Here is a 21,540-nt window from a genome sequence, read left to right as displayed (position 1 = left end):
CTTACTACAAACCAAACAAAAAAAGAACAGGAAGAAGCTCAGGGATTCTGATGTAAATATGGTCAGGGCTCCATACACTTTGAAATCAGTAGTATGAAGACAAATGGCCTTTTGTGTTTGCAGCCTGACCGGAGGCTTAAGAACCAGGGTCGATGGGATGATAAAAGTCTCTAAGTGTAAATCAGTCATAGGTTAACATGGATGGAGGCTTTAGTTGTGTCATTAGGGGTCATGACTGGTTAGATCCTTTTACTCATTGCTCTTTCAGACTTGACATCATGGGGCATATTCATGATCATGGAGCCACTGAGAATGTAAGACTAAATGAAACAAAACAGAAACACCTTTATTTCTCCTCTTCTTTGGGGACGTCAGCCTTTTCTTGTCTCCCAGGACAGTTCAAACAATTCAAAAGGCAGCTAGTTCTTTCCGAATGAGGAGTTTTTATCTTATCCCCTTCACTTCCCAGGGGTCATTGCCATTTTCTGTCTTGAACGCTAACCTTTTCATCACCCACCTGTGTTAACCGTTTTCTAGGTACTTGTGTTCAGTTATTTACTGGCCTTTCATTCTTGCCATAATAACTTCCCTCAATGGGCACTGTTGAATCTTTTCTCTAATTTGTGCAGTATACGTTTACAAGTAGAATATTCTCCTCAGTTTCTCCTTGCCACCTTTTTCTGTATGGACCATGGCTGTCATAAGGATAATGTGGTTGGCTCAAGGCTGACAGGGATTCTGACTTTACCTACTGTGACTGAGCCAATCAGATATATTTCTCAGATGCAATTTTGGCTCTCCTCATGCACTTCTCTGTATCTCAGGGAAGCCAAGACCTATAAGGCTATATATATCCCAGGCTCCATGTCAACTACCTTCCAACTCTCTTACCCCCCCAAAAAAGTTTTGGTGGCATTATTGAATATCTGGAAGAAAGAAGTCCTCTTCCTATTTTGCTTCTCTGACCAGTCTGGGACCCTCCATGACCTGGCTCCCTAGTGATAGATCTGTCATTCTAGTCCTATCAAGTGTCCCTGGAGGTAAGTAACACTGAACTACTCTCTCCCTTTATCTGTCCAGCTCTATGGTAGAGTGGTTTTTTTGCTGTTGGTAATCTTGGGATTACGTTGACTTCTCAGCTCCTCTATTACCTGTGTAACCAATTCCCTGAATTAAATGCTCTCTGATATAAATACTTGAAATGATTTCTCTCTTTCTCATTAAAACCTCACCATTATACCTCTCTGTGCTCATTTCCCTTCCTTTTCTTTCTCCCCTTCCTCTCCATCTCCTTCTCTTCTTCTGGCTTCTCCTCCTCACTTTTCCAGCTAAGGAACCTCTCAACCTAACAAAACTCCAAATCTATTTCAGATTTCCCAGTGCCCCCAAATGTGAAGGCTCCCCCTATCCTGCTACCTTATCCTATCCTGCTCTTGGGATTAAGTTTCCCTGTTAGAGAAAAAGGTTAATTGACTGAAAGGATTTTTTTGATGGTTATAATTATGGTCTGTGACCACTTAAAAATAAGACGCCAAAGACTGATTACAAAGTATTGAATCAGAATCATATGATGATTATGTAGATGAAATAAGAAAGATGGGAAGCCCATATGCTACTTTATTCATGAGAATCTTGTGTCATTTAGGAGCAGAAGGCAACATACTGTGAAGCATAAAGTGGTAAGAGTTGGTGAGACTAGAGACCAGAGATATGGTTTCCAAGGAAATAAGAATTCCTTTGTCTAGAGAAAATCACATACTTTTTCTGAGAACAGGCTTTCCTAGAGGGATTCTCAAAAGATTGTGGGTGTTCTGTAATGGGGACTACCAATTTCCAGACTATGATTTATCCCAAATCTATCAGCTGCGCTGACTGGTAGATAGAGCTGATAGATAGACTGGTAATCTGCAGTCTTTACCCATTAACAGAAATATCTCTATTTTGGTAACGGTTAAGAGTTAAGGATCACATGGCAAGTAATTAAGGATCATATGGCCTAGTCCTGAACTCTTGAAGAACTACTCCCACCAACACCCACCAGACTACCACCCTTTTCAAACACACATACATGCATGGGAAAACACACACTAGTAAATTATCCTCATCTATATGGTTAGAAAAATGGTACATGTCTCCAGATCAGGTATCAATGGCAAAGGATCTCTCTATCTGGATTTCTAAGATTTTTTTTGATAATCTGAGTTAATGATTAAAAGGGGGGAAAGGAATAGATTGTACCAGATAGATCAAATGGGCTTTGGGTAAGTATTACATCTTTTTTTTTTTTTTTAAGATTTTATTTATTTATTTGACAGACAGAGATCACAAGTAGGCACAGAGGCAGGCTGAGCAGAGAGCCTGATGCAGGGCTCGATCTAGGACCCTAAGATCATGACCTGAGCCGAAGGCAGAGGCTTTAACCCACTGAGCCACCCAGGCGCCCCAAGTATTACATCTTTATAGGAGGAATTATCATTAAGCATTTTCTGGACTTGGATTCTGGTTCCTATGTGATCTTACAGTTGGCATTACATTTCTTTGAAGTTTGGTGTCCTTCCTCATTTTTATAAAAATAACAACAGAGCTCAATATATAGGATTCTTTTTAGGGTTAAAAAGTACACATTGAGGTGGCGCTTGGGTGGCTCAGTGGGTTAAAGCCTCTGCCTTCGGCTCAGGTCATGATCCCAGGATCCTGGGATCGAGCCCCGCATCGGGCTCTCTGCTCAGCAGGGATCCTGCTTCCTCCTGTCTCTCTGCCTGCCTCTCTGCCTACTTGTGATCTCTGTCAAATAAATAAATAAAATCTTTAAAAAAAAAAAAAAAAAGTACACATTGAGGAGTGCCTGAGTGGCTCTGTGGGTTAAACCTCTACCTTCAGCTCAGGTCATGATCCTCAGGGTCCTGGGATCGAGCGCCATATCTGGCTCTCTGCTCAGTGGGGAGCCTGCTTCCCCCTCTCTCTCTCGGCCTGCCTCTCTGCCTACTTCTGATCTCCATCTATCAAATAAATAAATAAAATCTTTAAAAACACACACACACACACACACACACACACACACACACACACACATACACACACACACACAGCCTGGCAGGTTGTAAACCCTCAAAATATTTGTTGATGTGGTTCCTATATTATATATACAACTCCCAAGATACATCCTGGTGTTCAATTACACTAAATTCAGTATTGCGTATCTTTTACATCTATACTGTTCTACAAGGATTCTTGAAGTTTCAGAATGAGGAGGTTAAAAAAAAAAAACCTAAAAATACTTAATTTTTTTAAGGATGTTTAAAATTTATTAGGCATACTGGCTTGACTAAGGACAGGTAAGTAACAGATAAAGAAGATTTTCAATGACTGTGGGTGTTTTATTATTGAACTTTGCTATCAACCTTTAGTTATTTTCAGTAGACTGTACAATCAGGAAAAATGTCAATTTTCTCAATCTTATCCACTGTTAACCCTTTTGTTCTTTGGTTCTGTCTTGATCTTTTCTCTACTCATTCATTTGCACTGAAGCTATTTTCTTCCTTCATAATGCCAGTGGATTTTGCTCTCACTTTTATTAGACTCATTTAGTTCCTTTTTTGGGATACAAATATACAGTTATACTCATTTTGAACCCTAAGGCAAGCAAGTTAAAAATTCAGCAAATTCTAGGAAAATAGTATCTAACCCCTGTTTATTGTACCCCTCTCCTTCCCTTGCAAGACTTCCGTCTCTTGTGGGTCACATGGCTGCTGGGACAACACACTCATGCACATGATACATTGGGGGCTATGGCAAAAACTATGAAAAGATACATTTTAGGTTGTTGATTTGGATTGCCTCCTAGGGAGGAGGCAGGAGGGAAGTAAATGTGGGTGGGGCGGGGAACTGGGAGTGAAAAAAGTAAAGTAAAAGGTAAAGGGCTGTGGGAATCCAGCTAGTGATAACTGGTGGGGATCAGGACAGAGACTAATTGTTCATGCCTCATAGCTCAGGGCCAATGATTAGAACTCAGAGGTCCCTAAGAACTCAGCTGAATGATATGTGGGTGCCAGACTGGCTATATAATTTGGGGACTCAGTGTAATATAGAAGTGCAGGAACTCTTATTCAGAAATTATTAAGAATTTCAGCAGACCATGAAAGCAAGCATGAGGTCGGTTTCTTTCTTTCTTTCTTTCTTTCTTTCTTTCTTTTTCTTTCTTTCTTTCTTTCTTCGGATGAAGACTTTCTAGGCTTTGGGGCTCTGTGTAACCACACAGATCACACACCCATGAGCTGGTCCTGGTAGGGGGTGTGTGTTAAGGAAAGGGTATAAGCATCAGCCTTGTGTGATTGTGTCAGACTATCTATTCCAAGAAATCAAGGAGCTGAGTTGATGGGCTGAGGCCTCCCATCCTTGAAGTACAGGGAGCATGGGGAGACTAAGGAGCAGAGAGGCTTCCTTCTAAGATGGTTTCAGGGGACTGGCAGCCTGCGTGCTATTTTACCACCAGCCCGTAGGTTAGGGTTTCCTTGTGTTAACTTGACAGTGACCTAGAGTTTCTAACAAATAAAAAAAAAAAAGAAAAAAGAAAGGAAGAGAAGACTGGTATAAACATTAAAAAAATAAAACTATCTTTTTTTTCTTAATAATATTATATACTAGAAAACAGAAGTTATTTTTCTAAAATCCAAGATGTTTGATAAGATAATTTAGTACATTGGTTGGGTATACTATAAACATATAAAAGAATACCCCATGGTGTTAGTTGTGATTTATTCAGCGAAATGGAATTACTAAGAGTATTATAGGAGGGGAAATTTATTATAGGAGTTAAAATTTAATTCAGTGTGGGAAGAGTTTAGAAAGTAAAGGTCCCAAAAGGAGAGTCAAAAGAGCAGAGAAAAATAGCTAATTAGGAGTGGTGCAGATAGTCACTTGCTTGCACACCTAGAAGATGGGTATGTGTGGTCACTTTTATTTGAACTGTGAAGGAGGCTTGTGTAGAAGTTCCTAGAAGATTGTGTAGATGCTAGTGGGTGAGTGCTGGATCTTTATGGCCACTGCCTCTGTCAGCAACTAGTGGAGGCAGGTCACTGTAGGACCAGTGACCAGGAGGGAGAGCTGGGGAAAAGAAATACAAACTGGGAACTGTGTCTCTCTCTGTTTCCAGCCTGATGACTGCTGCTTCATTTCCGCCTCCAAATTTTCATGCAACATCACTTGTGGCCAGCTCCAACCTATAACAATACAAGGAGGGTGGCTTTGGGAAACATGGTACCCAGCAAAGCCAAGTCTAAAATAGAGCAATTGAGCTTAATACCTCAAAAAGGATATAGGATAAGTAGTCTACCCTTAATACCAAAATATCAACACATTATTTAGTAGTAAATTTGAGAAAAATGGTGTAAGGCCTGTGTGAAGGACATTATAAAATCTGAGGATATTAAACAAGGTTTGGTCTTGCTTTGTAAGATTAATAGTATAAAAATATAAATTCTCCCAATCTCAATGTATATTTAATACATACACAGTTGGCATCCCAATAGTTTTTTGTTTAATAAGATGATCTTTAAGTTTATGTGTGAGAGTAAATCTTCAAGAATATCCAGGGAAGGGATAGTGAGAAGTGATTTGCCTTAGAGATTCAGAATGTATTACTAAACAGAAAGCTTCTGCTCACAAATCATTATGGTATAACTGTAATCGTAGATAAAATAGAAAACAGGGAAGGTTGAGAGAATCCAAAAGTTGGTCCTGATGTATATATGAGCACTTAATATATGACAATGGTAAGATTTCAGTATAGTAGAAAACAATGGATTGTTTAATACCTGCATTATTTAGCAAATAAAAGCAATGTATTATTTCATAGAGCACAGCTAGCTGTCCACCAAGAACAACTTAAAAATGGGGCTATTTCTGACTTTACATTAAAAAAATCTCCAGTTGGCTTAGATATTTAAATGTAAAAAATAGAATAAAAATCTTATAAGAAAAATTTAGAAGACTGAATACTTTAGAGGCAAACAAAGGGTCCTAATTCTAATACTAAGAATCCATAAAAGAAAAATATAAACCAATTGAGTATATATAATTTAAAAATCTTATTATGGCAAAGATGCCATAAATGAATAAACCAATAATAAATTTGGAAAGAAAAAATCCCAACTTGTAAAACAGTGGAAAAAGCAACATCTGTTCTGTATAAAAGATTCAAAAATAGATAGGAAGGCTATAAATGATAGAAAAGTCACAGTCAATATGAAGAAAATAGAGCAGTGAAGGTCTGCATGGTTACTAATACATGAAAAAATGCACAAGCACATTAGTAGTCAGGAAAAGATAAAGTAATAGATTTCATTTTTTACTCTTTAGATTGGCAAATATTAAAATTAACAAAATCTCTTGCCACATGGGGGTGGGAAAAGTGGCATGTTGATAAAATGCTAAAAAAAATATGAACACAATTCCCTACCATCTATAAAAAAAACCCTGTATCACCATCTCTACCCAGTAATCTCTTTCCTGATCATCTATTCTATTTAAAGAAAACTTTAGTTCCACAAGGATTAGCTACAAGGTTGTTTAGACCTACATTACTCAGAGTAGGAGAAAAATCCATAAATAAGTTTTTGTGCTTCCAAACCACTAAAAACAATGAATGAGAACTGTGCCAGGGACTGTGAAAGATTACTGTGAAATTACATTACACATTACAAAAGCAGCTAAAATACTGTGTATCATTTCATTTTTGTAATATATTGCTAAAGCCTGTGTTTGGATATGTGTGTGTATTTATTTGTACGTGGGTGTGTTACGTATAGGTGACTACATGAGCATGGAGAAAAACTACATTTTAGGTTGTTGATTTGGATTGCCTGGTGGGGAGGAGGCAGCAGAGAAGTTATGTGGGTGGGGTGGGGAACTAGGAACAAAGCAGAAAAGTAAAGCACAAATTAAAAATGAATTAAAAGCAATGCATATGATCATATTTATTCATGTATGTAAAGTCAGGATTATATGACTATGTATATAAAAAGTTTTAAACAGCGTTTGAGCCAAACCTTTGGCTGGTCCTATGTGGATAGATTTCTTCCAGACATTAACTTGCTTTCCCCCAAAACTTTTCTAATACCAAGAGTTCACTGTGTTGGGAACTCTTTTTTTTTTTTTTAAAGATTTTTTTTATCTTATTTATTTGTCAGAGAGAGAGGGAGAGAGAGCAAGCACAGGCAGACAGAATGGCAGGCAGAGACAGAGGGAGAGGCAGGCTCCCTGCCGAGCAAGGAGCCCGATGTGGGACTCGATCCCAGGATGCCGGCATGATGACCTGAGCCAAAGGCAGCTGCTTAACCAACTGAGCCACCCAGGCGTCCCTGTGTTGGGAACTCTTAAAATGAAGGTAAAAATGAACTCCAGGGGATTTACGATTTGGGTGCATTTTCCACTGAATTATTTAAAAGGGGCTGAATCACATCCTATTTCTTCTTGAGAAATGTATAGAATCAGCGTTTGCAGGGCACTGATAAACAAGGCTTTAGAACCAAGGAGGGCGCAAGAATGAGTGTGAAATCGGAAACACAAACGAGTTTCAGAGAGAAAGGTCACAAGTTTCATTAGAACAGATTGCATTCGAGATTCTGCTTTCCGCACTTAATGATGAGGCTTTAGAGGAAATGGCTGAAGGAAAGGTTGGAAGGTTGGGAGTGGGGGAAAGGACCCTCTGTGGTTGGGAGCATCACAGGGAATTTTGCAGATGAAGGTCAGAGTTTTGCGGCAATCACACTTTTAGAGAGAAGTGAGGCGAGCAGCAGTGATGAAGGTCAATGCAAAGAAATGGAATAAGCTGAAGAAAAATACCAGTAGAAGCAAAAAATACTCGTCTTCATGGAGAAGCTGCCTAACCATGGCAATGCAGCGGAATGGACAGAATGTCCAGGCAGAGAGCAGACTGCTAGATTTGTCAACGCAGGGAGGTAACCCTAACGTCGGCCAGCAAACACTGAGGGCTAATGTAGACCCTTGTGGGGGTTCTCTCTTCATTAGAAGCAGAGAAATGTTCAAGATGATGTGGGATTTGGGAATGGAGACAGTTTAAATCCACTGCAAGATATGTTTGTGAATCCTTTGAAACATCATTATTATTACTTTAAGAAAAGAATTGGAAAATTTATCTGGGCCATGGGAATGTGAAACAGCTGGTTAGAGCTCCAGTGGAAATTGGTTCAAGGTGAACATGTTGACTCTAAGGGGCATCTCTCTTATGAGCCCCTCACCTCCTCTTCACCATACCTCTTATTGCAGCCACAGTGACTTGTTCTGTGTTGGTGACATCCCCCTGACCCCGCCAGCTGCGTGCAGGAGTCCCTGACAACATGCATCTCAGGTTTGCCCAGTGCATGTCTTGGGCTGCCTGACTTACAGCTTCTGTTTCACGATGATTTGTGATATTCACAGGAACCCACTTAGTACTGACATGTGTGGAATCCTGAAGTATGTGTGTGTGTGTGTGTGAGAGAGAGAGAGAGAGAGAGAGAGAGTGTGTATGTATGTGTGTGGTGTTGGAAGGGGGTCCTTTGACCAATGAATAAAGGCCAATGGATAAATGCCTCTTTTTCTTTCAGGCAGATGCATGAGCATAGATGCATTTCATATGACATCTCATTTAATTCTTTTAATTAGAGCACCATTTTCCCCCATAGTAGCAGTGGCCAACTTGGTAATGCTTTCTCATATTCCTCTCCCTCATTCCTATTTCAGTTCCCCTATCCCTTATTCCTGACACCTCCATCAAATTTCCTTCTAAATTATCACATGTAATCCTTTGTCTCTGGCTCTGTTTTCTGGAAGAACTCAAGACAACTTCTGTTTAAAAAAAAGAAAGTACAGGAGCTGTGTGGTCTAATAAAGGAATAGGGAATGGAATGAATGCTTCTTCTTTTTTTTTTTTTTTTTTTACTAGAAAGTGCGAATCTATTTCTTGCTTTTTATTTTTTTATTTTCATTTTTTAAAAGATTTTATTTACTTATTTATTTTGACAGTGAGAAACACCGTGAGAGAGGGAACACAAGCAGGGGGAGTTAGGAGAGAGAGAACAGGCTTCCCGCAGAGCAGGGAGCCCCACGCTGGGCTCAATTCTATGACCCTGGCATCATGTCCTGAGCCAAACGCAGATAGTTAATGACTGAGCCACTCAGGCACCCCGATTTCTTGCTTTTTAAAATAAGTTTAGGTCTTCAGTTATTTTTAAAAATGCCTCTGATATGTTGATTTCCTTAGGTGAACAGCAGTAGAAGAACCAAGTGTTCTATGACGAATCTTCAATTAATTGCAGAATATACAATGGAGGGTAAAAGAATTCAGCTCCTTTGAATAAAATGTTCTTATAATTAAAAATCTGTTAGGAAGAACTGTCCTAATTTTCCTTTATGTGCCTTGAAAATTTGCCAGGAATTTAAAAGTCTTCCATCATTACACATGGCTCTGGACTTTAACAGTCCCTTAGCTCCCCAGTTAATTTTATGTCCTAAGCTAAAATTACTTCTTTAGGCTTTCTTTTCTTTTTTATGTCACCTAATTTAGTAAGATTTTTGGAGATGGCTATTCTGATTATGCTTTTGTTATTTAATTATGTGATCTACTGTAACAATTATGCTATTCTGGAAGCAGCTTCTGAATAGAAGACTCCTTTTGAGACTGATCTGGGAGCTTTCCAGTTTTATGCCCATCTCCTTTGATCTCAAGGTTATCCAAAGAATCATGTAGCATTAATGGACATCAGAGGCAAGCTCAGAACTTGAGTTTCCTCTGTTGGATTCAATTAGGAAAAATCATCCAGTTTTGCCTATATTTGCCCAGAGGTTATGCTCTAAGGGTAACAGTTTCCCCAAGGATAGCATCCTAAATTTGGGGGGTTCTTTGTATTTCTGGCATTTCATTCTAGGCTTCATCTATTCAAACTTTCTTTAGAGGAAGAAGCTATTTAGCAGATTTGCACTGGGGTACACATTTGAATGTCAAACACTTTATTCTTGCAACCGAATTATACCTCTCATTTTGAGCCTGCGAGATTGGAAAGAAATCTGGCAGAAAACTCTGTCTATATAGATCTGGTTCCAGTCACTCACTCTTGGCACCATTAAAATGGACATTGGGAAAATTATAGCACTGTGACAAAGCCTGTAAGCCCATGCATGTTAATGTCAAATTGTCTGAGGCCAAATCCTGACTCTTCCACTTATTACCTAATTAGTCTGACAAAGATTACTTAATTTCTCTAAACTTCTATGTCCACATCTGTAAGCACAGGTAATAACTGCAACTATCTCATCAAATTGCCAAGGCCCAAGGGAAGCACTCACTAATAACTATTATTATTCATTATACCTGCTAATGTCAAGTGTAGTCAATTAGATTAAATGCCCACAATATCTGTGGGTTTCTTTATGGTGAATGTGAATTGTCTTTTGGATTTTTAAAAGGGAGAGGAGCAAAGAAGAGCCAAAGAAGTCTGGGAGTGAATTTAAAATCAATGCCTTTAGGCGCTTGGGTGGCTCTGTTGGTTAAAGTCTCTGCCTTCAGCTCAGGTCAAGATCCCAGGGTCCTGGGATAGAGCCCCACATCGAGTTCTCTGCTCAACAAGGAGCCCGCTCCCCCCCACCCCTGCCTGCCTCTCTGTCTACTTGTGATCTCTCTCTCTCTCTTTCAAATAAATAAGTAAAATCTTTTAAAAAATTAAAAAAAAAAATAAAATCAATGCCTTTAAGAGAAGCAGCACTATGTGTTTGAGCTGACCCTGAGTTCAAATCCCAGCTCTGCCACTTATTAGGTCTTATGAGTACTTGAGCCACTTCTCTGTGCTTGTTTCCTCATTCTGAAGTGAAAGATTATTATAGTGTCATCCTCACAGTTGTTATGAAGGTTTAATTGTTTTTTTCTTCAAGTGGTGTATGGCCGGGCTGGTTTCATGGTTGTAGGACCTGTGCCATGCTCAGAGCAATCCTAGGCTTGGTTTAATGTTATGCTTTTGCTGCTGTCTTAAAATTCTTAATTTCTTATTATTCCTAATGGTTTTAAGCATGTGTCTGAGTGTGTTCTGTGCTGCGGCCTCCACACATAACCTTTGTGATGTCTGTGAACATAGAATTCTGGTGGTCCCAAATGTGGGGGGGTTCAAACGAGGCTCAAAGCAAGTACAAAGAAATGTCTTGCATATATAGCTGGATAAGTAAGACTGCCGACAGCCCCGAGAACCACAAATTCTGCTTAAAACAAAATTTTCTTTGAAGGCAAAAAGAAGACAATGGCATTCGGCAAACACAATGGCTCAAACCCCTATTCTTTCTTACTCATGTTCCTTCCTTATATTAACCAACCACCTTTGCTAAAAATGACATAGAAGGAAAAGGAAATAACTCATTTTTTTTTTCCTGTCAGTCTGTCCTTATTCATTAGTGAGCTGATGGTACATTGTTAGCAGAATGTGCATGTATCAAAATATATTATAAAAACAGCTGGATTATTTTTCATGCAGTGTTTCCTGTATCCTAGCAAGAAGGAAATACAAATGCATGGTGACCTGTAAGAAATATGAACCATGTAATTTTGGTTATTGGGTCTACTAGATGAGTGTTCTTTCTTTCTTTCTTTTTTTTTTTTTTTAGATTTTATGATTTTATTTATTTATTTGAGAGAGAGAGAGCAGGAGCAAGAGTGGTGGTTGGGTGGAGGGGCAAAGGGAAAAGGAGAAGCAGGCTCCTTGCTAAGCAGGGAGCCCACAAGGGGCAAGATGAGTGGTCTTATATTTTCATTTAAAGCTGGCATTGCACATTATGAAGATGGACAATAAAACTCAGGCTAACTTTTTTTAAATTAATTTTTCTTTACTTGGAGTGGCATTACCAAATGAAAGACACCATGACAAGGAAGCAGAGAGTCCATGGAAGAAATGTTTTTTTATCTTTTATTATCTTCTACAGCACTTATTTTCTTGATTTTGGAACAAAGCTCTCTGCATTTTAATTCTGCACAGGCTGGGGCTGTTGCCTGGTTATCATAAGTACTATATGTTTATATGTATATTTATGTATGTATCTATATACATATCACCAAAGAGTGGTGATTCTAGATTTTTGTATTGGAATGTTGAAGTCTTAAAAGGAAAATCCAGAATGTCTGTCCCTGAAGAAAATTACTCAGGCAGGGAAATATGGTATATTCAGTATCTGAACTTGTCCCCATGAGTTTTACATTCTTCATGGGATTGATACACCCATTTTGTTACTCCTAGCTTGGAAGGTTTTCAATTCTCCAGATGGTCCCAAGGAGCCAGATGGGCAAGGTGCATAGGACATACTTAGTTTGTTTCTTCCACCATCTCTTAGGCAATTTGCAGTGTTCCTCAAAAGAACTTTACAGCTTTCTAAACCCTTTCAAGTATATTATTTCACCTAAACCCACAACCTTTTTGAGTTAGGCAGCAGAGAAGTTAAAAAATAACGTGTGTGGCTGGCTAGTCCCCAACAGCCCCTGGAGGGGCTTCACCTGCTGAGCTCATCACAACCCAGAGTCTGACCCCTCTGTCTTCCAGATTCAGAAAACAGACAGTGTCAGTTTCTTAGAGCTTTATTGGACTTAGGCATGCTGATTCACATCAGCTAAATCCACAGGAGAATAAAGTATAGAAAACAGAATGCCAATGCTGTAATTTGTAGAGAGAAATGTAACTTTCTAGCACACCAGAACATTCTCTCCCTGTAGAAAATCCTAGGAAGCTAGATTATCAGAAGGTAGCTTGTGAGCATGGAATCAGAACAAGAAGAGTTGGCCGGATAACTCATTTGTTTAACGGTATCAGACTCTGATGGTCTGATAGATCTGTCTTGACAATAAGGAGAATCGGACACGTTTGCATCATTTTATCTTCCTAGGACACTTTGTTCTCCAGTCAGTGCTGGAGGCATACTGATAATTCATGCCTTCCTTTCTGTCCTGCTCCTTGCTGACTGATTCATTTTCCGATGGACTCATTCTTTCTTGAGATATGTGATTTTTTATCAATATAGTAACAGCCAGATTCTTTCCCTTTCTGCTTCCAGCCTAGGGAATACTTTTTCTTCCTCAAGGCACTTTTCATATAAAAGGGATTGCCTATAACTTGTGCCAGTTTTAAGGTTTAACTCTTAGATTTGAGGACCGTATTGTTCTCACCCCTGCCTTCAGGCAATACTGTCTTCATTTTAAAAAACAGAGAACAGTCTCAGGGAATTTAAATAACCTGGTCTGAGAAAGGAATCCACATGTTTACTTCTCATCAGGCCTTGTTTGTTTGGATGCAAGTATAATGTTCTTCCTGCTATATTATACCATACTGCATCTGCTTTCTTGAAATTTAAACACTTCAAAATTTTAAGGCAGTTTCCTATTGATTTTCTACCACATTCCTTCACATGATCTACTAGATACTACAATTCTGCATTTTAGCTTGCTTTCTGACTTCGTTTTATCTTTTTCTCCTGCTTACTCCTTTTCAGCCACATTCCCATGGTCTGGCCTCAGGGGTGTTACAGGTGCTTTTCCCTCTGACTGGAATGCTCTTCCTTCACGGATGTCCTTTGCTTTACTCCTTCATTCCTAAGACCACTCAAATTCAATCTCCTATCGAAAATTACATCGCTCTCCCTGCCTATCCCGGTTTCAGGCTTTACATTTCCTCATGACATTAAACACTAAGTTACGATATCACACCTAACTTTTGTGTATTTATTTTTTAATTTAACTATTGTCTGACTTTTCCACTGGAATGTAAGGTTCAAAGGAGCTTTCTTTATTTTATCCACAGACCCCAGACTTTTGAATAATCTCTACCACTTTGAACTATTATCGTGGGACAAAAAAAAAAAAAGTGCGTGTAGGGCACTTAGCATCAATCCTGGTCTTTACCGAGTGGATGATAAATTTTACTTGGTTGGCTTACATCCACGCACTCATTGGTTCATTCAGTGAGCGTCTTTCTTTTGAGTGGTTCCTCTGTGCACAGACTAAGCATTCATCAAATGTATGTTGAATGAGGAGATGGATAAATGTATAATGAACTGCTATGGGTTTTTTTTTTTTTTAAGATTTTTTATTTATTTATTTGACAGAGAGAGATCACAAGCAGGCAGAGAGGCAGGCAGAGAGAGAGAGGGAAGCAGGCACCCTGCTGAGCAGAGAGCCCGATGCGGGACTCGATCCCAGGACCCTGAGACCATGACCTGAGCCGAAGGCAGCGGCTTAGCCCACTGAGCCACCCAGGCGCCCCAACTGCTATGGGTTTTGAAAGGAGGAAAAAGTCACTTCCAAATGGGTCAGATATGAGGAGAGGATTCATAGAGAAGGTAGCATTTAAACCAGGTGTTGAAGGGTAAGTTTGATTTATTTCTGTGGGCATAAGGATAAAAGGCACTCCTTACACATTTTCCATGTGTTCCAAACTACTCTGCAGTTTTAACATCCTAGGATGTAAGCTCCATGAAAACAAAGTCTGTTTCTATCTAATTTATCCTGATACACATAGATTAGTATCTTGATATATCCAGTATATCTTCATACATATACTTTATATGTAAAGAATAGATACAAACAAAAAGTAAAGTGTTATACAATTTACAAAGATGAGATTTTGATGATTACCTTGAAGACTCTAAGTGAGGAGGTAAGACAGAAGTTAGGCTTGCTTTGTTATTATACCTGTGAGATAATATTTGGGTTGTCAGTGAGATTCAAATATCCTTTGTCAATTTGGAAGTCCACTTTTCTCTGTAGGGGAAAGTTGGAGTGATTAATATGTACACAGTTTCGAATGAATTTCAAATTACTATAAAGTTTTATTATGGAATGTTGATGTTAGTATACTTCATAATCTTTTTTTTTTTTGAGTTCCAAAAAATATCAATGGTTAAAAGGCTCAGAAAGCTTAGTTTTCTTAATGATGTGATGAGATCTTATTTGTGTTCTGAGATTTTTAGTGGGTAAACTCTGAACCACTGTAGTACCTGAGGATAATTATTAATCATGTCTTTATGACAGGAAATTCTTTCTTGGGAATACCTCATATACTGTGTTTCTAAACAGTAGACAATGATGTTTCTTATATCTCCATTAGTCACAGATAGAAAACAACATTTAAGCATTTATTTATGTAGTGGCCAAGTCACTCCACATGTATGTGGCTAAAGAGGAACTTATAGTCAGATATTATGAGTCTAAGTATGATTCTTTCTTCACCTCAGCACAACAACCATAGCAAGGAAGGAAGTGTCTACTTTTTCCCTGGGAGATTTTATTTCCTCCATTCCTGGGCATGAGTTATCAAAGGGCAAATTTACAACCCTTTGTCTTAGGAATTAACCAACCCTGATGGCCATTTCAGCACAGCTGCAAGGAGAAATGTACCAATTCTAAATACTTCTTTATCAGTTTACCTGGCAGAGCATGAAGTGCAATTGATGCCTGACTATTTTTCAGGTAATAATTACCTTTTAGATTCTGTACTTTCAACACAACATACGGCAATACTTGGTTTTACAACCATATTATAGCTGGCATGAAGTGTTGATTAATTGTGCCTAATAAATTACCATTTTCCAAACCTAGTTGGGTTAGAAACCATGATGTGGTTAATTATTTACACAACTCAGCCAATGCTGTTGGATTAAATAGAAAAGTGTAGCAATAGAGGGATTGGATAGCACCCCATTCTATTTTCTTTTCTTTTCAAGCTAGTGGTACTTATAAAAATATTATAAAACACAGGATATTTTACTAGGCTTTTTAAAGCTTGTAATTCCTTGCAATTGCAACCTGAGGTAGGTTATCGTTTGCAGGGTAATGTTGTGTGCACAGTTCATTTAATTTATGGATATGGTGCTAAAAACACGGGTAGGTCAATAAACTAGGGAAGTTCTGTATGAACTTTATAGCAAGTGAAAGGGGGCACGAAAGAGGGCCGGTACTGGATTAGGTGATGACTTCAGAGCCTGAGAAGCAGGCAAAGAAAGGGAAAGTGCTCTTCGTGTCATATCCTAACTATTTTGTATGACACCCCCTTGAATATCCACAGTTTTGCCTTTTGGATGTTACCTCTTCATTTTGATATTTATAGATGAATTCTAGGTATCATGAAACCATATTAACCTACACCTGTTTCTAGTTGTCATCTACTTATTCAATAAACATTTTTTGTGCGTTTTTTTTTCGTACAGGGTGCTATAGATGTGGGTTGGGGGAGATGAAAAAGTCTTTATTCTTCTGTGTATTTTCTCTGTGATAATCCTCAAGGGTAACTCACTGTGGTGGTAATTTTTGTGTGTCAACCTGTCTAGGCCACAATACCCAGATAAATGATGAAACACTGGCCTGAATGTTCCTATGAACATATTTTTTTAAGGATGAGATTAACATTTAAATTAGTAGACTTTAAGTAAAACAGTTTAGCCTCTATTATGTGGTAATGTGGATGGGGCCACATCCAGTCAGTTGAAGATCATTACAGAAAACAGTTGACCTTCCTGAAGGAGAAGGAATTCTGTCAGCAAGCTGCCTTTGGACTTGAACTGCAACTCTTCTTTGGGTCTCCAGCTTGCTGGTTTATTCTTCAGATTTGGACTTGCCAGCCTCTATAATCACATAAGCCATCCCCTTAAAAGAAATTGCTTTCTGTATATACACATACATATTTAATTATACATATATGTATTCTTATATTTATATTTATATACATATAAATATAATACATCTATACATATATACATCTATTTCTGTGGCGAGACCTAATACACTATCTTTGGGACAGGTAAGAAGCGTCACTAATGAGGTGACAGCTTGCTTTAAGTGATTTCTTTTAAACAACTTTAATCTTAACTTTAGATAATGCTTTAAAAATTTATTATGGTTTATGAAATTCAAAGCACTGTTCACATGAATTTTCCCATTTGTGGGTGTTTTTTAAAGATTTTATTTATTTATATATTTAAGATTGAGAGAGAAAGAGAGAGATAAGAGAGCACAAGCAAGGAGAGCGGCAGAGGGAGAGGGAAAGGCAGACCCTCTGCTGAGCAGGTAGCCCAACCCGGGACCCTGGGATCATGACCTGAGCCAAAGTCAGATGCGGAAACAACTCAGCCACCCAGGCATCCACCATTTGTGTTTTATAAAACTTGTGATGGAAAATTAGGGCAGAGCCCGATTAACCTCATTTTATAGATTTGACGTATTGTCCAGAGTTTATTACTTATTCAAAGTTAGCTGTGAAGTATAGTACTTGTTTTAATACTCAAATTTTCTTTCTCATAGGGTAGTAATCTTTGCATGATGTGTTACTGCATATTTGGGATATGAGAATGGTAAGTCATGGTGGACACAATGTATGTATTAAGCAGTTTCATATCAGAATAATGCATACTGAAAAAAATTTACAAAAGTTATTAAAAAATTAAAATCTGTACGTTATATAGGGGAGCAGCAGTTCAAGCGCAGAGAAAGGTATATTTCTAATACCCCAATGGGGCAGGCTTGGGTACCTATTTGTATCAGTTTAAGCTGTAGAGCCTGTCATTTTTTTTTTTTCCCCCTGCACTTGAGCTTTATGCTGTCTGTTGGAAACAGAGTTAAACGTAGTAATACGTTAAGGTCTTGGAAATCAAGAATAATAAGCAATACTTAGATTTATTTAGAGTACCGGGCTCTTTCATTCTCCACACAGCTCAGCCGGGTGTTGATTTTTTTTTTAATTTTTTATTTTTATTAACATGTAATGTATTATTTGCCCCAGGGGTACAGGTCTGTGAATCATTAGGTTTCCACATTTCACAGCACTCACCATAGCACACACCCTCCCCAATGTCCATAACCCAGCCACACTATCCCTAACCCTCCAACCCCCAGCTATTCTCAGTTTGTTTTGTGAGATTAAGAGTCTCTAATGGTTTGTCTCCCTCCTGATCCCATCTTGTTTCATTTTTTCCTTCCCTACTCTCGAAGCCCCCTTCTCTGCCTCTCAAATTCCTCATATCAGGGAGATCATATGATGATTGTCTTTCTCTGATTGACTTACTTCACTCAGCATAATACCCTCTAGTCCATCCACGTTGTTGCAAATTGCAAGATTTCATTTCTTTTGATGGCTGCATAGTATTCCACTAGGATCACTAAATTTGTATCTTTAGGGTAAATACTCAGTAGTGTAATTGCTGGGTTGTGGGGTAGCTCTATTTTCAATTTTTTGAGGAACCTCCATGCTGTTTTCTAGAATGAACACACCAGCTTGCATTCCCACCAACAGAGTAGGAGGGTTCCCCTTTCTCCTCATCCTCACCAGCATCTTCCATTTTCTGACTTATTAATCTAGCCATTCTGACTGTTGTGAGGTGGTATCTCGTTATGGTTTTGATTTGTATTTCCCTGATGCTGAGGATATGGAGTGCTTTTTCATGTGTCTGTTGGCCATCTGGATGTCTTCTTTGCAGAAATGTCTGTTCATGTCCTCTGCCCATTTCTTGATTGGATTATTTGTTCTTTAGGTGTTGAGGTTGATAAGCTCTTTATAGATTTTGGATACTAGCCTTTATCTAATATGTCATTTGTGAGTATCCTCTCTCATTCTGTCAGTTGTCTCTTGGCTTTGTTGACTGTTTCCTTTTCTGTGCAAAAGCTTTTGATCTTGATGAAGTTCCAATAGTTCATTTTTGCTCTTGCTTCCCTTGCCTTCCCTTGCCTATGTTTCTAGGTAGAAGTTGCTGTGGCTGAGATTGAAGAAGTTGCTGCCTGTGTTCTCCTCAAAGATTTTGATGGATTCCTGCCTGACATTAAGGTCCTTCATCCATTTGGAGTCTCCTTTTGTGTGTGGTATAAGGAGTGTTCCAGTTTCATTCTTCTGCATGTGGCTCTCCAATTTTCCCAACACCATTTGTTGAAGAGACTGTCTTTTTTCCATTGGACATTCTTTCCTGTTTTGTCAAAAATTAGTTGACCATAGAGTTGAGGGTCTATTTCTGGGCTCTCTATTCTGTTCAATTAATCTATGTGTCTATTTTTTGTGCCAATACCATACTGTCTTGATGATGACAGCTTTGTAATAGAGCTTTAAGTCTGGAATTGTGATGCCACCAACTTTGGTTTTCTTTTCTTTTTTTTTTTATTAAAGATTTTTATTTATTTATTTGATAAACAGAGAGAGAGATCACAAGTAGGCAGAGAGGCAGGCAGAGAGAGAGGGGGAAGCAGGCTCCCCGCTGAGCAGAGAGCCCGATGTGGGGCTCGATCCCAGGACCCTGAGATCATGACCTGAGCTGAAGGCAGAAGCTTAAACCACTGAGCCACCCAGGCGCCCCCCAACTTTGGTTTTCTTTTTCAACATTCCTCTGGCTATTAGAGTTCTTTTCTGGTTCCATATAAATTTGGGGATTATTTGTGGCATTTCTTTAAAAAAATGATGATATTTTAATAGGGATTATGTTAAATGTGTACATTGCTTTAGGTAGCGTAGACATTTTCACAATATTTATTCTTCCAATCCATGAGCATGGAACATTTTTCCATTTCTTTGTGTCTTCCTCAATTTCTTTCATGAGTACTTTGTAGTTTTCTGAATACAGATTCTTTGCCTCTTTGGTTAGGTTTTTTCCTAGGTATCTCTTGTGGTTTTGGGTGCAATTATAAATGGGATTGACTCCTTAATTTTTGTTTCTTCTGTCTTGTTGTTGGTGTATAGAAATGCAACTGACTTCTGTGCATTGATTTTATATCCTGACACTTTACTGAATTCCTGTACAAGTTCTAGCAGATTTGAAGTGGAGTCTTTTGGGTTTTCCACATACAGTATCATATCATCTGCAAAGAGTGAGGGTTTAACTTCTTCTTTGCCAATTCGATGCCTTTAATTTCTTTTTGTTGTCTGATTGCTGAGGCTAGGACTTCTAGTACTATGTTGAATGGCAGTGGTGATAATGGACATCCCTGCTGTGTTCCTGACCTTAGTGGAAAAGCTCTCGGGTTTTCTCCATTGAGATTAATATTCACTGTGGGTTTTTCGTAGATGGCTTTGATGATATTGAAATATGTACCCTCTATCGCTACAGTTTGAAGAATTTGATCAGGAAAGGATCCTGTACTTTGTCAAATGCTTTTTCAGGATCTATTGAGAGTATCATATGGTTCTTGTTCTTTCTTTTATTAATGTATTATATCACATTGATTGATTTGCAGATGTTGAACCAACCTTGCAGCCCTAGAATAAATCCTACTTGGCTGTGGTGAGTAATCCATTTAATGTACTGTTGGATCCTATTGGCTAGTATTTTAGTGAGAATTTTCACATCAGTGTTCATCAAGGATCTTGGTCTGTAATTCTCTTTTTTGATGGGGTCTTTATCTGGTTTTAGGATCAAGGTAATGCTGGCCTCATAAAATGAGTTTGGAAGTTTTCCTTCCATTTCTGTTTTTTCGGAACAGTTTCAGGAGAATAGGTATTAATTCTTCTTTAAATGTTTGGTAGAATTCCTCTGGGAAGCCTTCTGGCCCTGAGCTCTTTTTGTTGGGAGATTTTTGACTGCTTCAATCTCCTTCCTGGTTATGGGTCTGCTCAGGTTTTCTATTTCTTCCTGGTTCAGTTGTGGTAGTTTATTTGTCTCTAGGAATGCATTCATTTCTTCCAGATTGTCAAATTTTGCTGGCATCTAGTTGCTCATAATATGTTCTTATAATTGTTTGTATTTCTTTGGTGCTGGTTGTGATCTCTCCTCTTTCATTCATGATTTTATTAATTTGGGTCCTTTCTCTTTTCTTTTTGATAAGTCTGGCCAGGGGTTTATAAATATTATGAATTCTTTCAAAGAACCAGCTCCTAGTTTCATTTATTCTGCTGTTCTTCTGGTTTCTATTTCATTGATTTCTTCTCTGATCTTTATTATTTCTCCTCTTCTGCTGGGTTTAGGCTTTCTTTGCTGTTCTTTCTCCAGCTCCTTTAGGTATAGGGTTAGGTTGTATACTTGAGACCTTTTTTCTTTCTTGAGAAAGGCTCATCTTGCTATATAATTTCTTCTCAGGATTGCCTTTGCTGTGTCCCACAGAGTTTATACAGTTGTGCTTTTATTTTCATTTTTTTCCATGAATTTTTAAAATTCTTCATTAATTTCTATTAAAGAGCATCTTTAATAGGATGCTCTTTAGCCTCCATGTATTTGAGTTCTTTCGAACTAGGTGTTGTTCTTTAACAGCAGTTAATAACACATTGGGTAAGGCAGCCATCTCTGAAAAAGTCACAGACTTGCCTTAGCTTGTGAATATCTGATATGAGACAATTAAATAAGAAAGACAGAAATAATTTAAACCCCATCGATTGTCCTATCAAAAGTTAATTTCTACTAAAAGGGCTTTATGTTCCTATTGGATTCTCTTATGGTGCTTTTTTAAATGCCTTCCACTACAACCCTAAACTTGGCTTTGGCTATAGGTGGAATACTAGGGATTTAATGCACAACCAGTTTTTCAAAGTCTGCCTCTTACCTACAGTAGGAGTA

General features: G+C 38.4%; 1 long non-coding RNA gene across 1 annotated transcript in view; it reads left to right on the top strand.

Moving 5' to 3' along the window:
- LOC309872011 overlaps nt 1-20,274 on the top strand; it is a 251,455-nt gene extending 231,181 nt beyond the window's left edge. Inside the window, exon 3 of the long non-coding RNA XR_014315612.1 lies at nt 20,228-20,274. This is a non-coding gene — a long non-coding RNA (uncharacterized lncRNA). The remainder of the gene's footprint in view (nt 1-20,227) is intronic.
- The last annotated feature ends 1,266 nt before the right edge of the window (nt 20,275-21,540 follow it).

The sequence above is a fragment of the Mustela nivalis genome, assembly GCF_964662115.1.
Source record: "Mustela nivalis genome assembly, chromosome: 8".
In the NCBI taxonomy this organism is placed as follows: domain Eukaryota; kingdom Metazoa; phylum Chordata; class Mammalia; order Carnivora; family Mustelidae; genus Mustela; species Mustela nivalis.
The sequence above is the reverse complement of the archived record's forward strand: the minus strand, read 5'-3'. Positions and strand labels throughout refer to the sequence as shown.